This window comes from Pristiophorus japonicus, chromosome 2, assembly GCF_044704955.1.
Source record: "Pristiophorus japonicus isolate sPriJap1 chromosome 2, sPriJap1.hap1, whole genome shotgun sequence".
Taxonomy (NCBI): Eukaryota; Metazoa; Chordata; class Chondrichthyes; family Pristiophoridae; genus Pristiophorus; species Pristiophorus japonicus.
Window position 1 is genome coordinate 54,222,567 of NC_091978.1, and position 24,997 is coordinate 54,247,563.

At 45.6% G+C, this 24,997-nt stretch overlaps 1 protein-coding gene across 1 annotated transcript in view; it reads right to left on the bottom strand.

Moving 5' to 3' along the window:
* Positions 1–5,366: 5,366 nt before the first annotated feature.
* The window catches only part of LOC139238140 (zinc finger protein 239-like), a 38,890-nt gene continuing 19,259 nt past the window's right edge, over positions 5,367–24,997 (bottom strand). The window contains exon 2 of the transcript XR_011588574.1: positions 5,367–6,585. The gene's annotated coding sequence lies outside the window, so the exon portion shown is untranslated. The remainder of the gene's footprint in view (positions 6,586–24,997) is intronic.

A 24,997-nucleotide genomic window follows, 5' to 3' on the forward strand; every position in this document is an offset into this window, starting at 1 on the left:
GGTCCAGTGGCAAGGGGGACCGGAGACCGGAGCATGCGCGGTGCGGCTCCCGGACACTGAGTGGAGTAAGCGCGGCCTCAGCAACACCGAGTGTGGCTTTCAGGCCCCGAGTCAGAGCGGCTGGGCCCGGCACCAGGAAACCCTGCCCGCCCACCCGCCCGCCCGGGGGCAGCGAGAGCCGCCCTCACATAAGGACAACAACACCTTGCATTGCCGCTTCTGTCCCCGACCAAGGGGACTCTGCGCCGCCCTGGACCAAAGGGTCTCTGCACTGAATTCGGAGGGCATCTGGCCGACCGAGGGGACTCCGGGATGACCTGCCAAAAGAACTCGAGGACGTGAGGCCGGCTGAGGGGACTCCAAGGTCGGCATTCAAAACGCCAAAGGGACTCCGAGGCCGCGCTGAACCGGCTGAAGGGACCGAGGCGTGGCATCGTCTCATACTCCCAACCAACTTTTAATTAATTTTTTAAACTTTTAGCCAACTTTTAAACTTATTAAACAATTTGGGAGAACTTTTAAAACTTACATTTTAGACTCTCAACTGAAATACTTTTAAACATTTATTATTATCTTACATCTTTGACTTTTAACAACTTCTAGAAACTTTTTAAACTAGGGAAACTTTTATAATCTATTATTGATTTACATCTTAGATTTTTAACAACTCTTAGAAACTTCTTAAAAAGTTTTAACAACTCTTAGAAACGTTTGAAATGAATTGGGAACCTTTATCACTTTTAATCTTTTAAAATAACTTTGGAAGTCACCTTCCTAATGCCTGTCCCCCAACCTAGCCTCGGGCCATCTACCATCAATGGTGCTACCCGGCGTCGAGCTTGTGGCCAATATTTTGCTGTAGGCAATTAGGCTTATCGAGCTGTGCCTGTCTCTAGTTGTCAGGGATAGATAGCATTAAAGGAGGGCCTTCACTTACCCATGCTGCCCACAGCGGGATCGGCAGTACTGGAGGCCACAGGGAAGGAAGCATGTCTACCCACTAGTGCCTGGACCCTCTCCTCCAAAGGTGTGAGGAGCTGTATCTCAGCCTCGCCTCCACCAGTCCTCCTTTACTCCATGTGGTTATGCACAACCTTGGCTTGCAAGACAAGGAATGCTTGCTCAGTATCAGTGTCATGAGACATCAGAAATGAGTGCACAAGAGTGTGTTCCTGACATGCAACTGTAACTGACATGAAAGGGAGCCTCCATTGCATATATATATATTAGGCCTCAACAATGAAATGCTGCTTCAGTGACAATATAGTGAAGGTGGGAAATAAGAGAAGGATGAAGGAGAGGCTCGCAGAGGGAAGGTCAGCAGTTGGTGGAACAGGTACTCATTTTCATCAGATGAATGATGTCGTTCATCTTTTTTCTGCATTGGGTGAGGTGTGATCATGAATGGAGGTCCCTGAGACCTCCACAGCTATCTCCCTCCAGGCGTTAGTAAAAACTTCCTGAGTCGGTCTGCCTGCATCGGGGTATAGGACACGCCTCCTTTCCTCCACAGCCTGCATCAGAAAATTGGGTCGCCCTCCTTCCTACTGGTGCAGCAGCCATGGCCTTCACTGAAAGGCCTTCCCTGCTCAGGGCCTAGCTGTAATCCCTGGCCTTTAAGTAGGCCAGGGAGCTTCTGCTCATTAGCAGCAAATCAGCAGTAGGTGAATTTTGCAATCCTAACGCCGTTCCCCACCCAGTGCAAAATGTCGATTCTCGCCAGACAATACCGCTGGCCGCCATTTTTTTCCTAAAAGTGCTGAATTTCGATCTAATGGCCATTGCAACTATTGCAGTGGTAATGGCTGCCAAAAGGCGGTAGATGCACCCCGTGTCGGGCGGACTTTAATTTCTACCCCAGGGTTTTGTGCATCATAACAGAGACAGGGCCTAGTGTAATATAAACAGAGGCATGTTCTAGTGCAGTGATAACTGAGGAGGGTTCTCATGCATTATAAACAGAAAGGGTTTAGTGGAATGTAAACCGAGACATGGTCTCAGGAAATGTAACTGAGTCAAGGCCTTGCGTAATATATATAGAGGCAGGGTCCAGTGCAGTAATAACTGAGACAAGGTCTAGTGCGATATGAACAGGGGCAGGTTATAGTGTAACATATTTCAGACATGATCTAGGGTAGTAATAACTGATACAGGGTCTAGTGTAATATAAACTGGGACAGGGCCCAGTGTAATATAAACAGAGACAGGTCCTCATGTAATATAAACAGAGACAGTGTCTAGTGTAATATAAACTGGGACAGAGCCTAGTGTAATATAAACAGGGACAGGTCCTCATGTGATATAAACAGAGAATCACAGAATCGAAGAATGTTACAGCACAGAACGTCTACATTGAGCCCACTGGTGCCTGTGCCGACACTCATTTGAAAGATCTAACCAATTAGTCCCACTTCCCCTGCACTTTCCCAATATCTCTGCATTTTTTTCCAATTTAAGTATTTACCCAATTTCCTTTTGAAATTTACGACTGAGTTTGCTTCCGGCACCCATTCAGGCAGTGTATTCCAAATCATAAAACCTCATTGTGTATTTTTTCCTTATTTTGCCTCTGATTCTTTTGCTAGTTAACTCTGTGTATTCTGGTTACAGACTCTTCAGCCTCTGAAAAAAAATTAAGAACATAAGAGCATAGAATTAGGAGCAGGAGTAGGGTATACAGCACTTCAAGCCTGCTCCGCCACTCGATAAGATCATGGCTCATCTTTGACCTCAGCTCCACTTTCCTGCCTGTTCCCCATATCCCGTGATTCCCAAGAGTCCAAAAATCTATCTATCTTAGCCCTGAATATACTTAAAGACTCAGCATCCACAGTTCTTTTGGGTAGAGAATTACAAAGATTCACAGCCCTCTGAATGAGGAAATTCCTCCTCATCTCGGTCTGAAATGGCTCACCCCTTATCCTGAGACTATGCCCCCTAGTTCTAGACTCTCCAGCCAGGGGAAGCAACCTCTCAGCATCTACCCTGTCAATCCCCCTCAGAATCTTATTTTTCTCAATGAGATCTCCTCTCATTCTTCTAAACTCCAAAGAGTATAGGGCCAATCTACTCAATCTCTCTTCATAGAACAACTCTCTCATCCCAGAGATCAATCTAGTGATCCTTTGTTGCACCGCCTCTCAGGCATGTACGTCCTTTCTCAGATACTGAGACCAAAACTGTGCACAATACTCCAGGTGTGGTCTCACCAAAGCCCTGTGCAATTGTAGTAAGACTTCCTTACTCTTGTACTCCAACCACCTTGCAATAAAGGTCAACATGCCACTCACCTTCCTAATTGCTTGCTATACCTGCATGCTAAATTTGTTTGTTTCCTGTATAAGCACCCCCAAGCCTCTCTGAACACCAACGTTTAACATTTTCTCACAATTTAAAAATATTCTGTTTTTCAATCCTTCCTACTAAGGTGAATAATCTCACAGTTCCCCACATTATGCTCCATCTGCCACCTTATTGCCCACTTTCTTATCCCTTTTCTATATCCCTTTTCAGGTTCTTAGTGTCCTCCTCACAGCTTACTTTCCTACCTAGCTTTGTATCGTCAGCAAACTTGTAAACTTTACTCTCGATCCCTTCATCTAAGTCATTAATATCAATCATAAATAGCTGGGACCCCAAGCACTGATCTTTGGAGCATTCTACTAGTTAAAGCCTACTAACCAGAAAATTACTGATTTATCCTTACTCTCTGTTTTCTATTTGTTAACCTGTCATCAATCTATACTAATATATTACCCTCAACCCAATGAGCCCTTATCTTGCATAGCAACCTTTTATGTGGCACCTATTGAATGCCTTTTGGAAATCCAAATATACAACATCTACTGGTTCCCTTTTATCTACCCTGATAGTTACATCCTCAAAAGACTAAAAATGTGTTAAACATGATTTCCCTTTCAAAAACCCTGTTGACTCTGCCCAATTAAATCATGATTTTCTAAGTGCCCTGTTACTACTTCCTTATTAACGAATTCCAGTATTTTCTCGCCGACTGATGTCAGGCTAACTGGACTGTAGTTCCCTGTTTTCGTTCTCCCTCCTTTCTTGAATAGCGAGGTTATATTTTCTACTTTCCCATCCGCTGGGACCGTTTGAGAATCTAGGGAATTTTGGACGATCACTGGGCAGGTACAGCATGGGTTAAGTAAAGTTCCCTCAACACGAGGGATGTCAAACTCACTTTCTATGGTGGGCCTGATCCGATATCCTGGCACTTGGCGTGGCCCACATTCAGCAAAAGTTATTGAAATAGAAATAGATGAAGATAAACTATGTCGGTACTTACTTAATGTTAGATTTTATTCACTGCTACAATTGCTCCTGATACCTGGCACCTCTCGATACTGCTCCCGATATCTGCCGTCTCTCGATACTGTTCCTGATACCTGGCACCTTTCAATACTGCCCCTGGTACCTCTCGATACCGCTCCCGATACCTGGCACCTCCTGATACTGCTCTGAATACCTGGCACATCTCGATATTGCTCCCGATACCAGGCACCTCTGGATACTGCTCATGACACCTGGCACATCTGGATACTGCTCCTGATACCTGGCACCTCTGCATACTGCTCCTGATACCTAGCACCTCTTGAACCACTGCATCAACATTGGGAACAAATGACTGGGCTGAGGCCCGTCTTGGATAAAAACATGAGGACCACTGTGTCTGTAGTGTGCACCATCTACAGCAACAAGTCACCAAGACTTCTCCGACAGCACCTTCCAAACCCACAACCTCCACCATGTAGAAGGACAAGGACAGCAGGTGCATGGGAACACCGGCACCTCCAAGTTCCCCTCCAAGTCACGCAGCATCCTGACCTCAGCACTGTGGGAGCACCTTCACCACATACACTGCAGCACGGTTCAAGAAGGTAGCAGCTCATCGCCACCTTCTAAAGGGGCAATTAAGGATGGGAGTTAATGTAGCCTGGTTCATCCACATCCCGAGAATGAATGAATAAATAAAGAATGAACACAGTGAGAAGTGAGTTGCAGAACTGTGTACACCATCATCTTTAAGGAAACTTTTCACTTTGAAGTTCAGATTGCCCATTGAGTTTGATTAAACTGATGTTAAAGTAACAGTGCTGCTTTGCCCCATGATAATATCAGATTCTCAGAATATTTCCCATAGTTTGAAACTGAATGTCAGACTTGGTCATCTTGTTAATCCATCTTTTAAAAAGTTGTGGGAACTCCGTTCTAAGATAGATTCCACTCAGTTCATAATAAGTCCTCAGTCAGATCATCTTTTCATTGAGATATCAAGAACTGGGCACACGGTGTTTAAAAGAAAGCTGGTTTATTTGACATTTATACAGAATATCAAACTATAGCCCAATTATATTGTTAGTAACATTGTCAGAAACAACCCCCAACTGCCAGAATGAATATGGTTCAGTCCCGGATATGATTAACAGTAGAATCCAACTCCTGCAGTCAATTGTGAATTCGCTGGTGTACCAACAGGTTGGATGACACAGCGAATCCCTTCCCACACACAGAGCAGCTGAATGGTCTCTCTCCAATGTGGACTTGCTGATGTTTATGGAGACAGCTTAACAGTGAATCTCTTCCCACTGACAAAGCAGCTGAACGGCCTCTCCACAGTGTGAACTCGCTGGTGTTTCAGGAGGCTGGATGATTGAGTGAATCCCTTCCTACATTCGGAACAAGTGAACGGTCTCTCCTCAGTGTGAACATGCATGTTGTGTGCCAGTAGGTTGGATGACACAGTGAATCCCTTTCCACACATAGAGCAGGAGAATGGCTTCTCCCCATCGTGAACTCACTGGTGTTTCTGGAGACTGGCTAACAGAGTGAATCTCTTCCGACAGACAGAGCAGGTGAACAGCTTCTCCCGAGTGTGAACTTGCTGGTGTTTCACAAGAGTAGCTGACTCAGTGAAACCCTTCCCACACACTGTGCAGCTGAATGGCCTCTCCCCGGTGTGAACTCACTGGTTTGTCTGGAGGTGTTGTGACTGAATGAATCCTTTCCCACACACGGTGCAGGTGAACGGCCTCTCCCTGGTGTGAATTCGCTGGTGTTTCAGAAGATTGAATGAATCAGTGAATCCCTTCCCATACACGGAGCAAATGAACGGCCTCTCCTTGGTGTAACTGCGCCGATGAATCTCCAGCTGTGATGGGGAAATGAATCCTTTCCCACTCACCAGTTTACATAGAGTCCCCATGATGTTTGTCCTTGTGTCCCTCCAGGTTGGACAATCAGTCGAAGCCTTGTCCACACACAGAACACGTGTACAGTTTCTCCCCGCTGTGAATGGTGTGATGATTTTTCAGGCTGTGTAACTGGTTAAAGCTCTTTCCACAGTCAATGCACTGGAACACTCTCATTCAGGTGTGTATGTCTCGGTGCTTTTCCAGTCACACTGATGTTTGAAATCCTTTCCCACAGACAGAACAGATAAACATTTCTCCTTCCACAGTCAAAGGTCGATGATATTCAAGTCCCGATGGATGGAGTGACTCTCTCAGATCTTGACTTGATGTTTGGTTTGAGTTTTCAGTCTATAAATCCTCACCTTCTAGTACCCTGTAAAAGGAGTTTACAAAGTCATCACTGTAAGTACAGGATAGAAATTCTGAACAGGTAATTCTAGTTTCTATACACTGTTCCTTCACACGCCCACGATCATTTAACCCAAAATCCAGTCTGTTAATTACTTTCAATTAGGGACTTAGCATGTGCCCCACAGCATCTCCCCCACCTTCGATGTGTGAACAGAGCATCATGCCTGAAAACCTGGTTTAAATTTAAATTCACTCAGCAAATGTATTTAACAGAAGATGAACAAGAAACAGATCATGGCCTAATAATGCAGCTCTATATTTAAAGGAGGAAGTCGGTTCTCAAACTCCTCGAATGGGCAAAATAAATTGTAACTGAGGCTGAACTTCCATTTCCACATGCCAGGTTCCAACCCAGGACTGTACATGGGGATTCTAAGCCTGGGACTTTACACGGGGATTCCAAACCTGGGACGGTACATAGGGATTCTAACGCTGGGACTGTACATGGGGATTCTAATCCTGGGACTGTATATGAGGATTCTACCCCTGGCACTGTACATGCAGATTTTAACTCTGGGACTGTACATGGGGACTTGAACCCTGGGACTGTACATGGGGATTCCAACCCTGGGACTGTACATGGGGAATCTAACCCTGGGACTGTACATGGGGATTCCAACCCTGGGACTGTACATGGGGATTCTAACCCTGGGACTTTACATGGCAATTCTAACCCTGAGACTGTACATGGGAATTCTAATTGTGGAACTGTACTTGGGGAATCTAACCCTGGGACACTGTGGCCGACTCCTGCTCCAAATTCTTATGTTCTTATGCTCGTAACATTTAGTAATTAAACCTGAGGCATGAGTTAGTAACTGAAAAGTACAAAAGCAAAATACTGCGGATGCTGGAATCTGAAATAAAAACAGAAAATACTGGAAATTTCCACATTTTCTTCACCTTCACATGGTCCATCTCCGACTCTTCCCTTCCCATCCTTGTCTTCTCTGTCTCCATTTCTGGGGATAGGCTATTGACAAACATTGACTATATGCCCACTGACTCCCACAGCTACTTGGACTACACTTCCTCCCACCGCTCTTCCTGTAAGGACTCCATTCCATTCTCCCAGTTTCTCCATCTCCGTTGCATCTTTCTGTCAATGCCACCTTCAAAATCAGTTCTTCTGACAAGTCTTCGTTTTTCCTCAACCAAGGATTCCCCTCTACCGTGGTGAATATGGCCCTCGACCGTGTCTGTTCTATTGCCCCACTTCTGCTCTCACCCCTTCCCCTCCCTCCCAGAACAATGCTAGGGTTCCTCTTGTCCTCACCTTTCACCCCACCAGCCTCCACATTTAGATTATCCTCCGCCATTTCTGTCACCTCCAGTGTGATCCCACCACCTACTGTTCTACTGCTAACTGTCTTCTTAAACCCCTCTCCACTCTCTCCACCACACTCACCTCCAACAGTAGCTTCGAGGAGCTCATGGACTTCTTTGTCTCAGACCATCCGATCAGCTGCCTCTGTGAGTTCCCATCCTTCCCCTCACCCACAGGTCCAAACTTCCTCTGAGACCCCAGCCCTAAACTCGCATCTCTCTTTAGTTTCTGTCTGACATCCTCTCTCAATCTCTCCACGCTCATCTTGTCCATGAGACCCACTTCCAGCTCCCTTGATCCAATTCCCACTAAACTTCTATCACCCAATTTCCTTTTTTGGCTCCCATGCTGCCGACATTGTTAACAGTTCTCTCTCCTCAGGTACTGGCCCCTCTCCTTCAAATCTGCAGTCATCACCCCTCTCCTCAAAAAAACAACCCTTGACCCAATGAGCTTGCTAGTTATCACCTCATCTCCAACTTCCTTTCCTCTCCAAAGTCCTTGAACGTGTTGTCACCTCCCAAATCTGTGACCGTCTTACCAAGAACTCCACCTTTGAATCCCTTCAATCTGATTTCCGCCTTTGCCACAATACTGAAATGGCTCTCATCAAAGTCGCAAATGACATCCTTTGTGACTGTGACAAAGGTAAGCTATCCCTCCTCATCTTTCTGGACCTATCTGCAGCCTTTGACACAGTTGACCACTCCATCCGCCTCCAATGCCTCTCCACCAACGTCCAACTAGGTGGAGCTGTACGCGCCTGGTTCCATTCTTATCAGTCTAATCAAAGCCAGAAAATCTCCTGCATTGACTTCTATTCCCACTCCTGCATCGTTACCTCTGGTGTCCCCCAGGATCTATCCTTGGTCCCCTCCTATTTTTTATCTATATGATGTCACTTGGTGATATCATCTGAAAACACAGAGTCAGTTTCCACATGAACGCTGACGACACCCAGCTCTACCTTACCACCACTTCTCTCGACCCCTCCACAGTCTCTAAATTGTCAGACTGCTTGTCTGACATCAAGTACTGGATGATCATAAATTTTCTCCAATTAAATATTGGGATGACTGAAGCCATTGTCTTTGGTCCCGGCCACAAACTGCATTTCTTAGCCACTGACTCCATTCCTCTCCCTAGAATCTATCTGAGGCTAAACCAGACTGTTTGCAACCTAGGTGTCATATTTGACTCTGAAATAAGCTTCCAGCCACATATTCGCAGCATAACTAAAACCGCCTTTTTCCACCTCTGTAACATTGGCCTCTGCCCCTGCCTCAGCTCTTCTGCTGCTGAAACTCTCATCCATGCCTTTGTTACCTCTAGACTTGACTACTCCAACTCACTCCTGGCTGACCTCCCACATTCTACATTATGTAAACTTGAGGTCATGCAAAACTCAGAAGCACATGTCCTAACTCGTAACAAGTCACAATCACTCATCACCCCTGTGTTCTCTGACTTACATGGGCTCCCGGTTAAACAATGCCTCAATTTCAAAATTCTCATCCTTGTTTACAAATCACTCCAAGACCTTGCCCCTCCTTATCTCTGTAATCTTTTTCAGCCTCACAACCCCACAAGATGTCTATGCTCCTCAAATTGTAGTAGCATGAACAGCCCTCATTATAACTGCTCAACATATCAGTGGCCGTGCCTTCAGCTGTTTGGGCCCTAAGCTCTGTAACTCCCTCCCTAAACCTCTCAGCTTTGTTTTAAACATATTGTTGTAAATTTCCGTCTTTCCCATCTTTAGGGTTACCCAGCTGGAGCTCAGAAAGGACAATTGGGGGGAGGATGTACGACGGGAACAGGACTTCAGCCTCGACACAGTCATTCAGGGCCACACTGAGAGGGGCAAACTTCACTTAGGTCCTTCTCGTCTCTCTTCACTGACAGCAAAGTCGCCGTGCAGGTTAATCTTGAGGCGTGTAAGAAATGTGTCCCAGCCGCTCTCTTCCATGGTTCAGAGCGCCTCAACACGGAACAGAAGGCTCCTTTATAACTGTGTTTAGAGTCAGGAAGATCAATGGTGAACGCTGTAAATGTGCTGTCAACTCAGAGATTGGTGTAAAACTGCGATCTGTTCCTGACTGAAAGTGAAAAGGTTTAAATTTCCTGTCTAAAAATGACTGGTAATTACTCCACGCATATTTAAGGTGTTTGTGTGACAGTCCTGTGTCTACCATTTTAAGGCAGGTGTTAACTCGTTTAAAATAAACCCATTTAAATTAAATTGGTTAAAATCCGCATTAAAATAGCAGATGGAGGAATTCACAGGAGCCCGTTAACTGCCGGTACAATTATACAACAGATATTTGATCTCCAGATAAAGAAGGACCTGCAGCGTATTTCCAGGAATTCACTGTTTTATTGATGTGTTGCATGTTAGATACCAGGATAACTAAAAATACACGACCTGGAACATCCATGGGGGGCGATCCCGACAGTTACTCTGGGATCACTCCCACTGGGGAGCTCCACCACTGACCCTGCTGAAGGTTGTAGGCTCAGGGAGTGGGACCTTACTGTGGAACCTTTGGGGTTTTACCTGCCAGCATAGGTCTCAGGGTGAATGATTCCTGACTCCCAAACTGTTTTACATTGAACCCAGTTTGGAACAAGATGAATTAGGGACAAATATCACCCAGAATTGAGGGAGTCAAAGGCAGCTATTAGAGAAGCTCAGAGATCTTTGGAAATGAAGATGGTGCACAATTGTGGTACAGGTATTAATAACAATAGCTTTTCCAGCAACTTAATATAGGGGTTCTTCATTGAACTCTATCAGCAGATCCTTCTATTTCTTTCTCTCTCATGTGGTTATCTAGCTTCTCCTTAACTGCATTTATGCTTTTTGCCTCAACTACTCCTTGTGGTAGCGTGTACCAGATTTTTTCCTCTCTTTGGGGAAAAAATTTCTCCTGAATTTCCTATTGGATTTATTAGTGACTATCTGATATTTATGACCTGTAGTTTTGGACTCCCCCACAAGTGGAAACAATTTTCTCCATGTTCACCTTGTATAACCTTTTCATAATCTTAAAGATCTTGATTAGGTCACTCATTGGCCTTTGCTTTAATCTAAAGAAAAGCGCCCCCAGCATGATAAGCCTTTCCTGATAAATATATCCTCTCAGTTCTTGGATCATCCTTGCAAATCTTTTTTTCATCTTCTCCAGTGTCTCTCTATCCTTTTTATAATATGGCGACCAGAACTGGTCACAGTACGCCAAGTGTGGTCTATACTAGTTTAACAAAACTTCACTGTTTTTCAATTCTATCCCTCTAGAAATCAACCCCAATGCTTGGTTTGCTTTTTTTAAGGCCTTATTAACCCACGTTGCTACTTTTAGTGATTTGTGTATCTCTACCCCTAGATCCCATTGTTCCTCTACCCCATTTAGACTCTTATTTTCCAAGTAGTGTGTGGCCTTCTTATTCTTCCTACCAAAATGCACCAACTATCTTCAAATTCATTTACTAATTACCCTTCCAATCTGCAAATTTATTAATGGTGTCTTATATTTTGTCACAGACTGTCTCAGTATTAACTCTACCTCCCGATTTGATGTCATCGACAAATTTTGAAATTGTATTCCGATTCCTGAGTCCAAATCATTTATGTAAATAGTGAACAACAGTGGTCCCAGCACCGATCCCTATGGAATACCACTTTCCAGTCTGAATAGTTACTCTTAATGCCTACTCCCTGTTTCCTGTTTTATAACCAGCTTGCTGTCCATAACAGTATATAAGATCTACAAGATGACCAAGGTCAGGCCGTATGGAGTGAAGGGTCAGGCAGCAGAATGGATGAAAAGATGGCTACAAAACAGAAATTAGAGGGTTGGAGTTAAGGGAAGTTTGTAGCAACCTTTCCATCCATTCTATTACCTGACTCATGACTCCACATGGCTTAACCTTGGTCATCTTGAGGACCATATATACTGCAAACACAGTGCACCAGAGGTGGAGGGGGTGGATATTGAGTCCTGTGACAGGGGCGCTGATTAAATGGATTTCTCTGTCTGTGAGTTTTGAGGCATCGCTCGAGGCATTTTTCACCACTTTTCACATCTGAAAAAAACCCCATGCTGCCAGTTTATTAAAGCCTTTAACAATTTCTCGGGTAGGATACACCAATAAATGAGTAAGTTTCCCTCAGAATGACAGACCTGAGCCCGAGTTAGAAAACATTTAGCAATTAAACCGGACTGGGCGGGGCCTGAGGTGCGAGTTAGATTGGTGACCAGCGTACTTCGCACCAGAGCTGAGGACCCGGGTACTCAGGTTTCTGTGTAATTTATTGATGAATTTTGTTTATTGCCCAATCTCAATCGGACGGGCGGATCATTTTGCTGTCTGGCGGAGGCGAGGGTCTCCAATGGAGGGCTCTCTCTCTACATGGGGGTCCTTCCCTGCAGTATTGGGGATCTGGGGTGGAGAGTGTTGCACGAAGCAGTTGAGTGCAACAGTTTTTAAGCGCCTTCCAGACTCCAAGGCCAGATGTGCTTTTTGCAGTTAGAGGAGTCCCCGGCCCATGTATATATTCAGTAGTTACCTGAAGGGGCTGTTCCTCAATTTTTGGTTGCACTTTAGCCCCATGTTCCTAATCATTGGCCACCCGGTGTGGAGGGAGGTGGGTAAGATGGAGGATTGTCTCCTGGACCTGTTCTTGGGCCTGGCTAAAACAGCAATTTGCAGGTCCAGGATGGGCAGGGCCCAGGGTGGTGATGGGCGGGGGGGGGGGGGGGGGGGTGGGGTCGCTCTGGTTGCCTGCCTCTCTTCCGCGGTCTTGTCCGTGCCTGGGTAGCCCTGGAGAGGGAGCATACGGTGTCCACCGGTTCATAAGAACAAAACAAAGAGGAGCAGGAGTAGGCTGTTTGGCCCTTCGAGCCTGCTCCGCCATTCATCCAGATCATGGCTGATCTTCTACCTCAACTCCACCTTCCACAGCAGAAACAAGGACGAATGCCATGTGCTTGTGCTTTGTCAGCGGGAAGTAAAGTATACCTTCTTATAAATCATTATTTATATGTGGGAAGTCAGGGACACTGGCTACAATGTGTGCAGGAAGTGTGTCCAGCTGCAGCTCCTGTCAGACCGCATTGCGGCACTGGAGCTGCGCATGGATTCACTCTGGAGCATCCGCGATGCTGAGGATGTCGTGGATAGCATGTTTAGTGAGTTGGTCACACTGCAGGTAAAGATTACTCAGGCAGACAGGGAATGGGTGATCATCAGGAAGAGCAGGGGAAGGTAGTGCAGGGATTCCCTGCGGTCACCTCCCTCCAAAACAGATATACCATTTTGAATACTGTTAAGGGAGGTGGCTCATCAGGGGAAGGCAGCAGCAGCCAAGTTCATGCACCAGGGGTGGTTCTGCTGCACAGGAGGGCAGGAAAAAGAGTGGGAGAGCTATAGTAATAGCGGATTCTATTGTAAGGGGAATAGATAGGCGATTCTGCGGTCGCAAACGAGACTCCAGGATATTATGTTGCCTCCTTGGTACAAGGGTTAAGGATGTCTCGGAGCGGCTGCAGGCCATTCTGGAGGGTGAACAACCAGCTGTCGTGGTGCATATAGGTATGAACGATATAGGTAAAAAATGGGATGGGGTCCTACAAGCTGAATTTAGGGAGCTAGGAGTAAATTAAAAAGTAGGACCTCAAAGGTAGTAATGTCAGGATTGCTACCAGTGCCACGTGCTAGTCAGAATAGGAATCGCAGGATAGGTCAGATGAATATGTGGCTTGAGGAATGGCGCAAAGGGGAGGGATTCAAATTCCTGGGACATTGGAACTGGTTCTGGGGAGGTGGGACGAGTACAAACCAGATGGTCTGCACCTGGGCAGGACTGGAACCGATGTCCTAGGCAGAGTGTTTGCTAGTGCTGTTGGGGAGGGTTTAAACTAATATGGCAGGGAGATGGGAATCTATGCAGGGAGGCAGAAGCAAAAGGTAGGAAGGAGAAAAGTAAGAGTGGAGGTCAGAGAAATCAAGGGCAAAAATTAAAAAGGGCCACATTACAACATAATTCTAAAAGGACAAAGTGTGTTCAAAAAAACAAGCCTGAAGACTCTGAATCTCAATGCGAGGAGCATTCGCAATAAGGTGGATTAATTAACTGCGCAGATAGCTGTCAACGGATATGATGTAATTGGGATTACGGAGACATGGCTCCAGGGTGAACAAGGCTAGGAACTCAATATCCATGGATATTCAATATTCAGGAAGGATAGACAAAAAGGAAAAGGGGTAGTGTTACTGGTTAAAGAGGAGATTAAAGCAATAGTAAGGAAGGACATTAGCTTGGATGATGTGGAATCTATATGGGTAGAGCTGCGAAATCACCAAAGGGCAGAAAACATTAGTGGGAGCTGTGTACAGACCACCAAACACTAGTATTGAGGTTGGGGATGGTATCAAACAGGAAATTATGGATGCGTGCAATAAAGGTACAGCAGTTATCTCGGGTGACTTTAATCTACATATAGATTGGACTAACCAAACTGGTGTCAATATTGTGGAAGAGGATTTCCTGGAATGTATAAGGAATCGTTTTCTAGACCTATATGCCGAGGAACCAACTAAAGAGCAGGCCATCTCAGGCTGGGTCTTGTGTAATGAGAGAGAATTAATTAGCAATCTTGTCGTGCGAGGCCCCTTGGGGAAGAGTGATCATAATATGGCCTACAACAGGCCCAGCAGTTGCAGGGAGCAGCGGCAGCAAAAAAGTAGAAAGAAATCGAAAGTGACATCACAACCAAGGAGGTAAGTGATTGGCTGGTGATTGGTAAGTAGCTTTTCTTTTTCTTTTCTTTATCAGTAAGTAACCTTTAGCATTGTTGTTGCCAAATTAAGTTAATCTAAGGGTTAAGACATGGCAGTAGAGCTCGGACATGTGTTATGCTCCTCTTGTACCATGTGGGAAGTCAGGGATGCTTCCGGTGTCCCTGACGACTACGTGTGCAGGAAGTGTATCCACCTCCAGCTCCTGACGGACCGCATTGCGGCACTGGAGCTCCGGGTGGATTCACTCTGGAGCATGCTCGATGCTGAGAATGACGTGAATAGCACCTTTAAGCGAGTTGGTCTCACCGCAGGTAAAGGGTACACAGTCAGATAGTAAATGGGTAACCAACAGGAAGAGCAGTGGAAGGTAGTGCAGGGGTCCCCTGCAGTCATCCCCCTGCAAAACAGATACAACGCTTTGGGTACTGTTGAGGGGGATGACTCATCAGGGGAGGGCAGCAGCAGCCAAGTTCATGGCACCGTGGGTGGCTCTGTTGCACAAGAGGGCAGGAAAAAGAGTGGGAGAGCTATAGTGATAGGGGATTCAATTGTAAGGGGAATAGATAGGCGTTACTGCGACCGCAACCGAGACTCCAGGATGGTATGTTGCCTCCCTGGTGCAAGGGTCAAGGATGTCTCGGAGCGGGTGCAGGGCATTCTGAAAAGGGAAGGTGAACAGCCAGTTGTCGTGGTGCATATAGGTACCAACGATATAGGTAAAAAACAGGATGAGGTCCTACGTGACGAATTTAGGGAGCTAGGAGCTAAATTAAAAAGTAGGACCTCAAAAGTAGTAATCTCAGGATTGCTGCCAGTGCCATGTGCTAGTCAGAGTAGGAATCGCAGGATAGCTCAGATGAATACGTGGCTTGAGGAGTGGTGCAAAAGGGAGGGATTCAAATTCCTGGGACATTGGAAACAGTTCTTGGGGAGGTGGGACCAGTACAAACTGGACGGTCTGCACCTGGGCAGGACTGGAATCAATGTCCTAGGGGGAGTGTTTGCTAGTGCTGTTGGGGAGGAGTTAAACGAAAATGGCAGGGGGATGGGAACCTATGCAGGGAGACAGAGGGAAATAAAATGGAGTCAGAAGCAAAAGATAGAAAGGAGAACAGTAAAAGTGGAGGGCAGAGAAACCCAAGGCAAAAAACAAAAAGGGCCACTTTACAGCAGAATTCTAAAGGGGCAAAGTGTGTTAAAAAGACAAGCCTGAAGGCTCTGTGCCTCAATGCGAGGAATATTCGGAATAAGGTGGACGAATTAACTGCGCAGACAGCAGTTAACGGATATGATATAATTGGCATCACGGAGACATGGCTCCAGGGTGACCAAGGCTGGGAACTCAACATCCAGGGGTATTCAACATTTAGGAAGGATAGGCAGAGAGGAAAAGGAGGCGTCGTGACATTGCTGGTTAAAGAGGAAATTAATGCAATAGCAAGGAGGGACATTAGCCTGGATGATGTGGAATCGGTATGGGTGGAGCTGCGGAATACCAAAGGGCAGAAAACGCTAGTGGGAGTTGTGTACAGACCACCAAACAGTAGTAGTGAGGTTGGGGACAGCATCAAACAAGAAATAAGGGATGCGTGCAATAAAGGTACAGCAGTTTTCATGGGCGACTTTAATCTACATATTGACTGGGCTAACCAAACTGGTAGCAATGCGGTGGAGGAGGATTTCCTGGAGTGTATTAGGGATGGTATTCTCGACCAATATGTCGAGGAACCAACGAGAGAGCTGGCCATCCTAGACTGGGTGATGTGTAATGAGAAGGGACTAATTAGGAATCTTGTTATGCGAGGCCCCTTGGGGAAGAGTGAACATAATATGGTAGAATTCTTTATTAAGATGGAGAGTGACAAAGTTAATTCGGAAACTAGGGTCCTGAACTTAAGGTAAGGTAACTTCCACGGTATGAGGCGTGAATTGGCTAGAATAGACTGGCAAAGGATACTTAAAGGGTTGACGGTGGATAAGCAATGGCAAACATTTAAAGATCACATAGATGAACTTCAGCAATTGTACATCCCTGTCTGGAGTAAAAATAAAACGGGGAAGGTGGCTCAACCGTGACTAACAAGAGAAATTAAGGATAGTGTGAAAACCAAGGAAGAGGCATATAAATTGACTAGAAAAAGTAACAAACCTGAGGACTGGGAGAAATTTAGAATTCAACAGAGGAGGACTAAGGGTTTAATTAAGAGGGGGAAAATAGAGTACGAGAGGAAGCTTGCAGGGAACATAAAAACTGACTGCAAAAGCTTCTATAAATATGTGAAGATAAAAAGATTAGTGAAGACAAATATAGGTCCCTTGCAGTCAGATTCGGGTGAATTTATAATGGGGAACAAAGAAATGGTAGACCAAATGAACAAATACTTCGGTTCTGTCTTCACGAAGGAAGACACGAATAACCTTCCGAATGTACTAGGAGACAGTGGGTCTAGTGAGAAGGAGGAACTGAGGGATATCCTTATTAGGCAGGAAATTGTGTTCGGGAAATTGATGGGATTGAAGGCTGATAAATCCCCGGGGCCTGCATCCCAGAGTACTTAAGGAAATGGCCCCAGAAATAGTGGATGCATTGGTGATCATTTTCCAACCATCTATCGACTTGGATCAGTTCCTATGGACTGGAGGGTAGCTAATGTAACACCACTTTTTAAAAAAGGAGCAAGAGAGAAAACGGGTAATTATAGACCAGTTAGCCTGACATCAGTAGTGGGGAAAATGTTGGAATCAGTCATTAAGGATGAAATAGCAGTGCATTTGGAAAGCAGTGACAGGATCGGTCCAAGTCAGCATGGATTTATGAAAGGGAAATCATGCTTGACGAATCTTCTGGAATTTGTTGAGGATGTAACTAGCAGAGTGGACAAGAGGGAACCAGTGGATGTGATGTATTTGGACTTTCAAAAGGCTTTTGATGAGGTCCCATACAAGAGATTGGTGTGCAAAGTCAAAGGGCATGGTATTGGGGGTAATGTACTGATGTGGAGAGAGAACTGGTTGGCAGACAGGAAGCAGAGAGTCGGGATAAATGGGTCCTTTTCAGAAAGACAGGCAGTGACTCGCGGAGTGCTGCAGGGCTCAGTGCTGGGACCCCAGCTCTTTACAATATATATTAATGATTTAGATGATGGAATTGAGTGTAATATCTCCAAATTTGCAGATGACACTAAACTGGGTGGCGGTGTGAGCTGTGAGGAGGATGCTAAGAGGCTGCAGGGTGATTTGGACAGGTTAGGTGAGTGGGCAAATACATGGCAGATGCAGTATAATGTGGATAAGTGTGAGGTTATCCACTTTGGGAACAAAAACACGAAGGCAGAATATTATCTGAATGGCGGCAGATTAGGAAAAGGGGAGGTGCAGCGAGACCTGCGTGTCATGATGCATCAGTCATTGAAGGTTGGCATGCAGGTACAGCAGGCGGTGAAGGCAGCAAATGGTATGTTGGCCTTCATAGCATGGGGATTTGAGTATAGGAGCAGGGAAGTCTTATTGCAGTTGTACAGGGCCTTGGTGAGGCCCCATCTGGAATATTATGTTCAGTTTTGGTCTCCTAATCTGAAGGACGTTATTGCTATTGAGAGAGTGCAGCGAAGGTTCACCAGACTGATTCCAGGTTTGGCTGGACTGACATATGAGGAGAGACTGGATCAACTGAGCCTTTATACACTGGAGTTTAGGAGGATGAGAGGGGATCTCATAGAAACATATAAGATGCTGACTGGACTGGACAGGTTAGATGCGGGAAAAATGTTTCCGATGTTGGGGAAGTCCAGGACCAGGGGACAGTCTTAGGATAAGGAGCACGCTATTTAGGACTGAGATGAGGAGAAACTTCTTCACTCAGAGAATTGTTAACCTGTGGAATTCCCTGCCCCCTGCCACAGAGAGTTGTTGATGCCAGTTCATTGGATATATTCAAGAGGGAGTTAGATATGGCCCTTGCGGCTAAAGGGATCAAGGGTTATGGAGGGAAAGCAAGAAAGGGGTACTGAAGGAATAATCAGCCATGATCTTATTGAATGGTGGTGCAAGCTCGAAGGGCCGGATGGCCTCCTCCTGTATCTATTTTCTATGTCTATGTTTCTATGTTACTGCAGTTGTACAGGGCCTTAGTGAGGCCTCACCTGGAATATTGTGTTCAGTTTTGGTCTCCTAATCTGAGGAAGGATGTTCTTGCTATTGAGGGAGTGCAGCGAAGGTTCACCAGACTAATTCCAGGGATGGCTGGACTGTCATATGAGGAGAGACTGGATCAACTGGGCCTTTATTCACTGCAGTTTGGAAGGATGAGAGGGGATCGCACAGAAACGTATAAGATTCTGACGGGACTGGAAAGGTTAGATGTGGGAAGAATGTTCCCGATGTTGGGGAGGTCCAGAACCAGGGGACATAGTCTTAGGATAAGGGGTAGGACATTTAGGACTGAGATGAGGAGAAACTTCTTCACTCAAAGAGTTGTTAACCTGTGGAATTCCCTGCCGCAAAGAGTTGTTGATGCCAGTTCATTGGATATATTCAAGAGGGCATTAGATATGGCCCTTACGGCTAAGGGGATCAAGGGGTATGGAGAGAAAGCAGGAAAGGGGTTCTGAGGGACTGATCAGCCATGATCTTATTGAATGGCGATGCAGGTTCGAAGGGCTGAATGGCCTACTCCTGCACCTATTTTCTATGTTTCTATGTTTCAATGACTGAGCACCCACAGCTCTCGGGAGTAGAGAATTCCAAAGATTTATCATACTATGAGTGAAGAAATTTCTCCTGATCTCAGTCCTAAATGGCCAACCCCTTATTCTGACACTCTGATCTCATGTTCTGGATTCCTCAGCCCGGGAAAACATTTTCTCAGCATTAACCCTGTCAAGCACCTTAAGAATTTTACATGTTTCAATTAGATCACCTCTCATTCTTCTAAACTCTAGGGCATATAGGCTTAGTCGACTCAATCGTCCTCATAGGGCAATCCCCACATCCCAGGAACCAGTCTAGTGAACCTTTGTTGCACACCCTCTAAGGCATGAATCCTAATTGTGTGTAATAACCTCTTGCGTGGCACCTTATTGAATGCTTTTTGAAAATCCAAATACACCACATCCACTGGTTCCCCTTTATACATCTTACTAGTTACACCTTCAACACATCTTCAAAAAACTCTTCATAAGATTTGTCAAACACGATTTCCCTTTCATAAAACCATGTTGACTCTGCCTAATCATACGTTTAATACCTTCCACGATGGGTGGGCATGGAAGATATCATAGGTGATAATCGATTCGCAGTCACATTATGATTTAATTATTAGTTGTGTGTGTGTCACAAATAGATTTTTTCTATTTGGCATAGAAATACAAATTCTGTACTGCATATATTAAACTACTAGATGCTTAAATCAGGGCTGCAGCTACTAAAAGGCTGACTGTACTGAGGCAAGAGCTGGCAGACATGTTGTTCTGAAGTGTGATGTCTGTTTATGTCATGTTGGTAATTACCTTTTTGTGTTGACTGGTGTCAGAAATATAAATTAAAGCGAGATAATGACCCTACTCTGTTAATGAATTCTTGTAACACATTTTCATGCATTTCCTTCCTTAATTTACAAAGATCACAACTCCATTTGTGACCAATGGATTGCCAGTCTGCCAGTTTTTAAGTGAGGCTTGAAAGGATTTTCTGTGAAGTTACACTTGCCCATCTGTCTGTGTCACTGTGTTTGGATTATTAGACAACAGTCCTAATATCTCGCCTACATCCAGGTGATCGGCGCGGCTGAATCCGCTCCATTTGGTGTCCGGGGAGCTCCCAGCCAACTCTCAGGTTTGGATTTTACTTTATTCTCTTTATCCGCCCCCATCTTGAGTTAAATTGGTTCCGAAAACTCACTTTCCGTCGGTGATTCGGCCTCAACGGCCACCCGTCCAGCTTACCCAAGAGGCCTTGCGCGGATTCCGTGGCGACCCGGACCCAGCTTGCAGGTGCAGCAGAGGCCAGATTGTTGGCGAGGTTTGAGCCTTTGAGCATGCGCAGCGCCCAGCGCGTTCCTTCTGTGTTTAAAGTGACATTATCTCTGTGTTCCTGTGATTCAGAGCATGAGGAATAGGAGCAGGAGTGGGTCGTGCAGCCCCTGGAGCCTGCTCCGCCATTCAATGGGATCATCGCTGAACTTACAACTCAACTCCACTTTCTCGTCCTATCCCCATGGAGTAGATATAATTTACCTAGATTTTCAGAAGGCCTTCGATAAGGTGCCACATAATAACAAGGTCAGGGAACGCGGAGTCAGGGGACAAGTAGCAGAATGGATAGCCAGCTCCACCGCAGGTCGGGGCTATGGATGGGGCTAGAGCGCCGGGCCCTGGAGCATCGTGGGCGAAGGTGCGGCGAATGAGGATACGGGGCCCAGAAGAGCCGAGGGCCCAGGGGCAGCACGGGCCTGCCCACACTGCGATATGTGTGTGCACTAGGTCCGTGCAGCAGAGCAGGTCTCCAGTTGTCCTGGTTCAAACCTTGCCACTGAATAAAGGCCTTGCTCTGTCAAGCCCATGTGGTGACTGATGTGCAACCGTCACCACACATTAAAAAAATCCACGCGCAGGTATCTTTCACGCCCTCAATTGGAGTTCAGGACTGGAACATCGGGTCCTTCATTGAAACATCTGTGAATTCTTGTGGAAGCAAGTCATCCTCGTTCGAGGGACCGCCTATGGTGATGACATCCATTACAATTTTTGAAGTGTTAGATTGTACTTGGAGAAAGTTGAGTTTGAATCTCACAATTCTGAAATTGAGAGCTGTGAATGACTTTTGTTTTTCACATATCTATACAGTGATGTGATCAGTCAAAGCAAATTAAAAGATGACCCTGCTATTTACTTCACACAACTGAATAATTCTACAAGGATGCTATCACAGTCTTCCTCAGTATTAACTACACCCCCCAGGTTTGTTCCATCTTCAAATTTTGAAAGTGTACTTCTGATTCCCAAGTCCAAATCATTCATGTAAATGGTGAACAAAAATGGTCCCAGCAGTGATCCCTATGGAACACCACTTCCCAACTCCCACCCGTCTGAATAAATACATTTTAATTCATCCCATTACTTTGACTGGACTTGTCTCCATTCCCGTGGCGAGGGGATTTCTGTACCAGATGGGAGGGCAGGAAAAAGAGTGGGAGAGCGATAGTGATAGGGGATTCAATTGTGAGGGGAATAGATAGGCGTTTCTGCGGCCGCAACCGAGACTCCAGGATGGTATGTTGCCTCCCTGGTGCAAGGGTCAAGGATATCTCGAAGCGGGTGCAGGACATTCTAAAAAGGGAGGGAGATCAGCCAGTTGTCGTGGTGCACATTGGTACCAACGACATAGGTAAAAAAAGGGATGAGGTCCTACAAAACGAATTTAATGAGCTAGGAGCTAAATTAAAAAGTAGGACCTCAAAAGTAGTAATCTCGGGATTGCTACCAGTGCCACGTGATAGTCAGAGTAGGAATCGCAGGATAGCGCAGATGAATACGTGGCTTGAGCAGTGGTGCAGCAGGGAGGGATTCAAATTCCTGGGGCATTGGAACCGGTTCTGGGGGAGGTGGGACCAGTACAAACCGGACGGTCTGCACCTGGGCAGGACCGGAACCAATGTCCTAGGGGGAGTGTTTGCTAGTGCTGTTGGGGAGGAGTTAAACGAAAATGGCAGGGGGATGGGAACCAATGCAGGGAGACAGAGGGAAACAAAAAGGAGGCAAAAGCAAAAGACAGAAAGGAGATGAGGAAAAGTGGAGGGCAGAGAAACCCAAGGCAAAGAACAAAAAGGGCCATTGTACAGCAAAATTATAAAAGGACAAAGGGTGTTAAAAAAACAAGCCTGAAGGCTTTGTGTCTTAATGCAAGGAGTATCCGCAATAAGGTGGATGAATTAACTGTGCAAATAGATGTTAACAAATATGATGTGATTAGGATTACGGAGGCGTGGCTCCAGGATGATCAGGGCTGGGAACTCAACATCCAGGGGTATTCAACATTCAGGAAACATAGAATAAAAGGAAAAGGAGGTGGGGTAGCATTGCTGGTTAAGGAGGAAATTAAGGCAATAGTTCGGAAGGACATTAGCTTAGATGATGTGGAATCTATATGGGTAGAGCTGCAGAACACCAAAGGGCAAAAAATGTTAGTGGGAGTTGTGTACAGACCTCCAAACAGTAGAAGTGATGTTGGGGAGGGCATCAAACATGAAATTAGGGGTGCGTGCAATAAAGGTGCAGCAGTTATAATGGGTGACTTTAATATGCACATAGATTGGGTTAACCAAACTGGAAGCAATACGGTGGAGGAGGATTTCCTGGAGTGCATAAGGGATGGTTTTTTAGACCAATATGTCGAGGAACCAACTAGGGGGGAGGCCATCTTAGACTGGGTGTTGTGTAATGAGAGAGGATTAATTAGCAATCTCGTTGTGCGAGGCCCCTTGGGGAAGTGTGACCATAATATGGTGGAATTCTGCATTAGGATGGAGAATGAAACAGTTAATTCAGAGACCATGGTCCAGAACTTAAAAAAGGGTAACTTTGAAGGTATGAGGCGTGAATTGGCTAGGATAGATTGGCGAATGATACTGAAGGGGTTGACTGTGGATGGGCAATGGCAGACATTTAGAGACCGCATGGATGAACTACAACAATTGTACATTCCTGTCTGGCGTAAAAATAAAAAAGGGAAGGTGGCTCAACCGTGGCTATCAAGGGAAATCAGGGATAGTATTAAAGCCAAGGAAGTGGCATACAAATTGGCCAGAAATAGCAGCGAACCAGGGGACTGGGAGAAATTTAGAACTCAGCAGAGGAGGACAAAGGGTTTGATTAGGGCAGGGAAAATGGAGTGCGAGAAGAAGCTTGCAGGGAACATTAAGACGGATTGCAAAAGTTTCTATAGGTATGTAAAGAGAAAAAGGTTAGTAAAGACAAACATAGGGCCCCTGCAGTCAGAATCAGGTCAAGTCATAACGGGGAACAAAGAAATGGCGGACCAATTGAACAAGTACTTTGGTTCGGTATTCACTGAGGAGGACACAAACAACCTTCCGGATATAAAAGGGGTCGGAGGGTCTCGTAAGGAGGAGGAACTGAGGGAAATCCTTATTAGTCGGGAAATTGTGTTGGGGAAATTGATGGGATTGAAGGTCGATAAATCCCCAGGGCCTGATGGACTGCATCCCAGAGTACTTAAGGAGGTGGCCTTGGAAATAGTGGATGCATTGACAGTCATTTTCCAACATTCCATTGACTCTGGATCAGTTCCTATGGAGTGGAGGGTAGCCAATGTAACCCCACTTTTTAAAAAAGGAGGGAGAGAGATAACAGGGAATTATAGACCGGTCAGCCTGACATCGGTAGTGGATAAAATGATGGAATCAATTATTAAGGATGTCATAGCAGTGCATTTGGAAAGAGGTGATATGATAGGTCCAAGTCAGCATGGATTTGTGAAAGGGAAATCATGCTTGACAAATCTTCTGGAATTTTTTGAGGATGTTTCCAGTAAAGTGGACAAGGGAGAACCAGTTGATGTGGTATATTTGGACTTTCAGAAGGCTTTCGACAAGGTCCCACACAAGAGATTAATGTGCAAATTTAAAGCACATGGGATTGGGGGTAGTGTGCTGACATGGATTGAGAACTGGTTGTCAGACAGGAAGCAAAGAGTAGGAGTAAATGGGGACTTTTCAGAATGGCAGGCAGTGACTAGTGGGGTACCGCAAGGTTCTGTGCTGGGGCCCCAGCTGTTTACACTGTACATTAATGATTTAGACGAGGGGATTAAATGTAGTATCTCCAAATTTGCGGATGACACTAAGTTGGGTGGCAGTGTGAGCTGCAAGGAGGATGCTATGAGGCTGCAGAGCGACTTGGATAGGTTAGGTGAGTGGGCAAATGCATGGCAGATGAAGTATAATGTGGATAAATGTGAGGTTATCCACTTTGGTGGTAAAAACAGAGAGACAGACTATTATCTGAATGGTGACAGATTAGGAAAAGGGGAGGTGCAAAGAGACCTGGGTGTCATGGTACATCAGTCATTGAAGGTTGGCATGCAGGTACAGCAGGCGGTTGAGAAAGCAAATGGCATGTTGGCCTTCATAGCGAGGGGATTTGAGTACAGAGGCAGGGAGGTGTTGCTACAGTTGTACAGGGCCTTGGTGAGGCCTTACCTGGAATATTGTGTTCAGTTTTGGTCT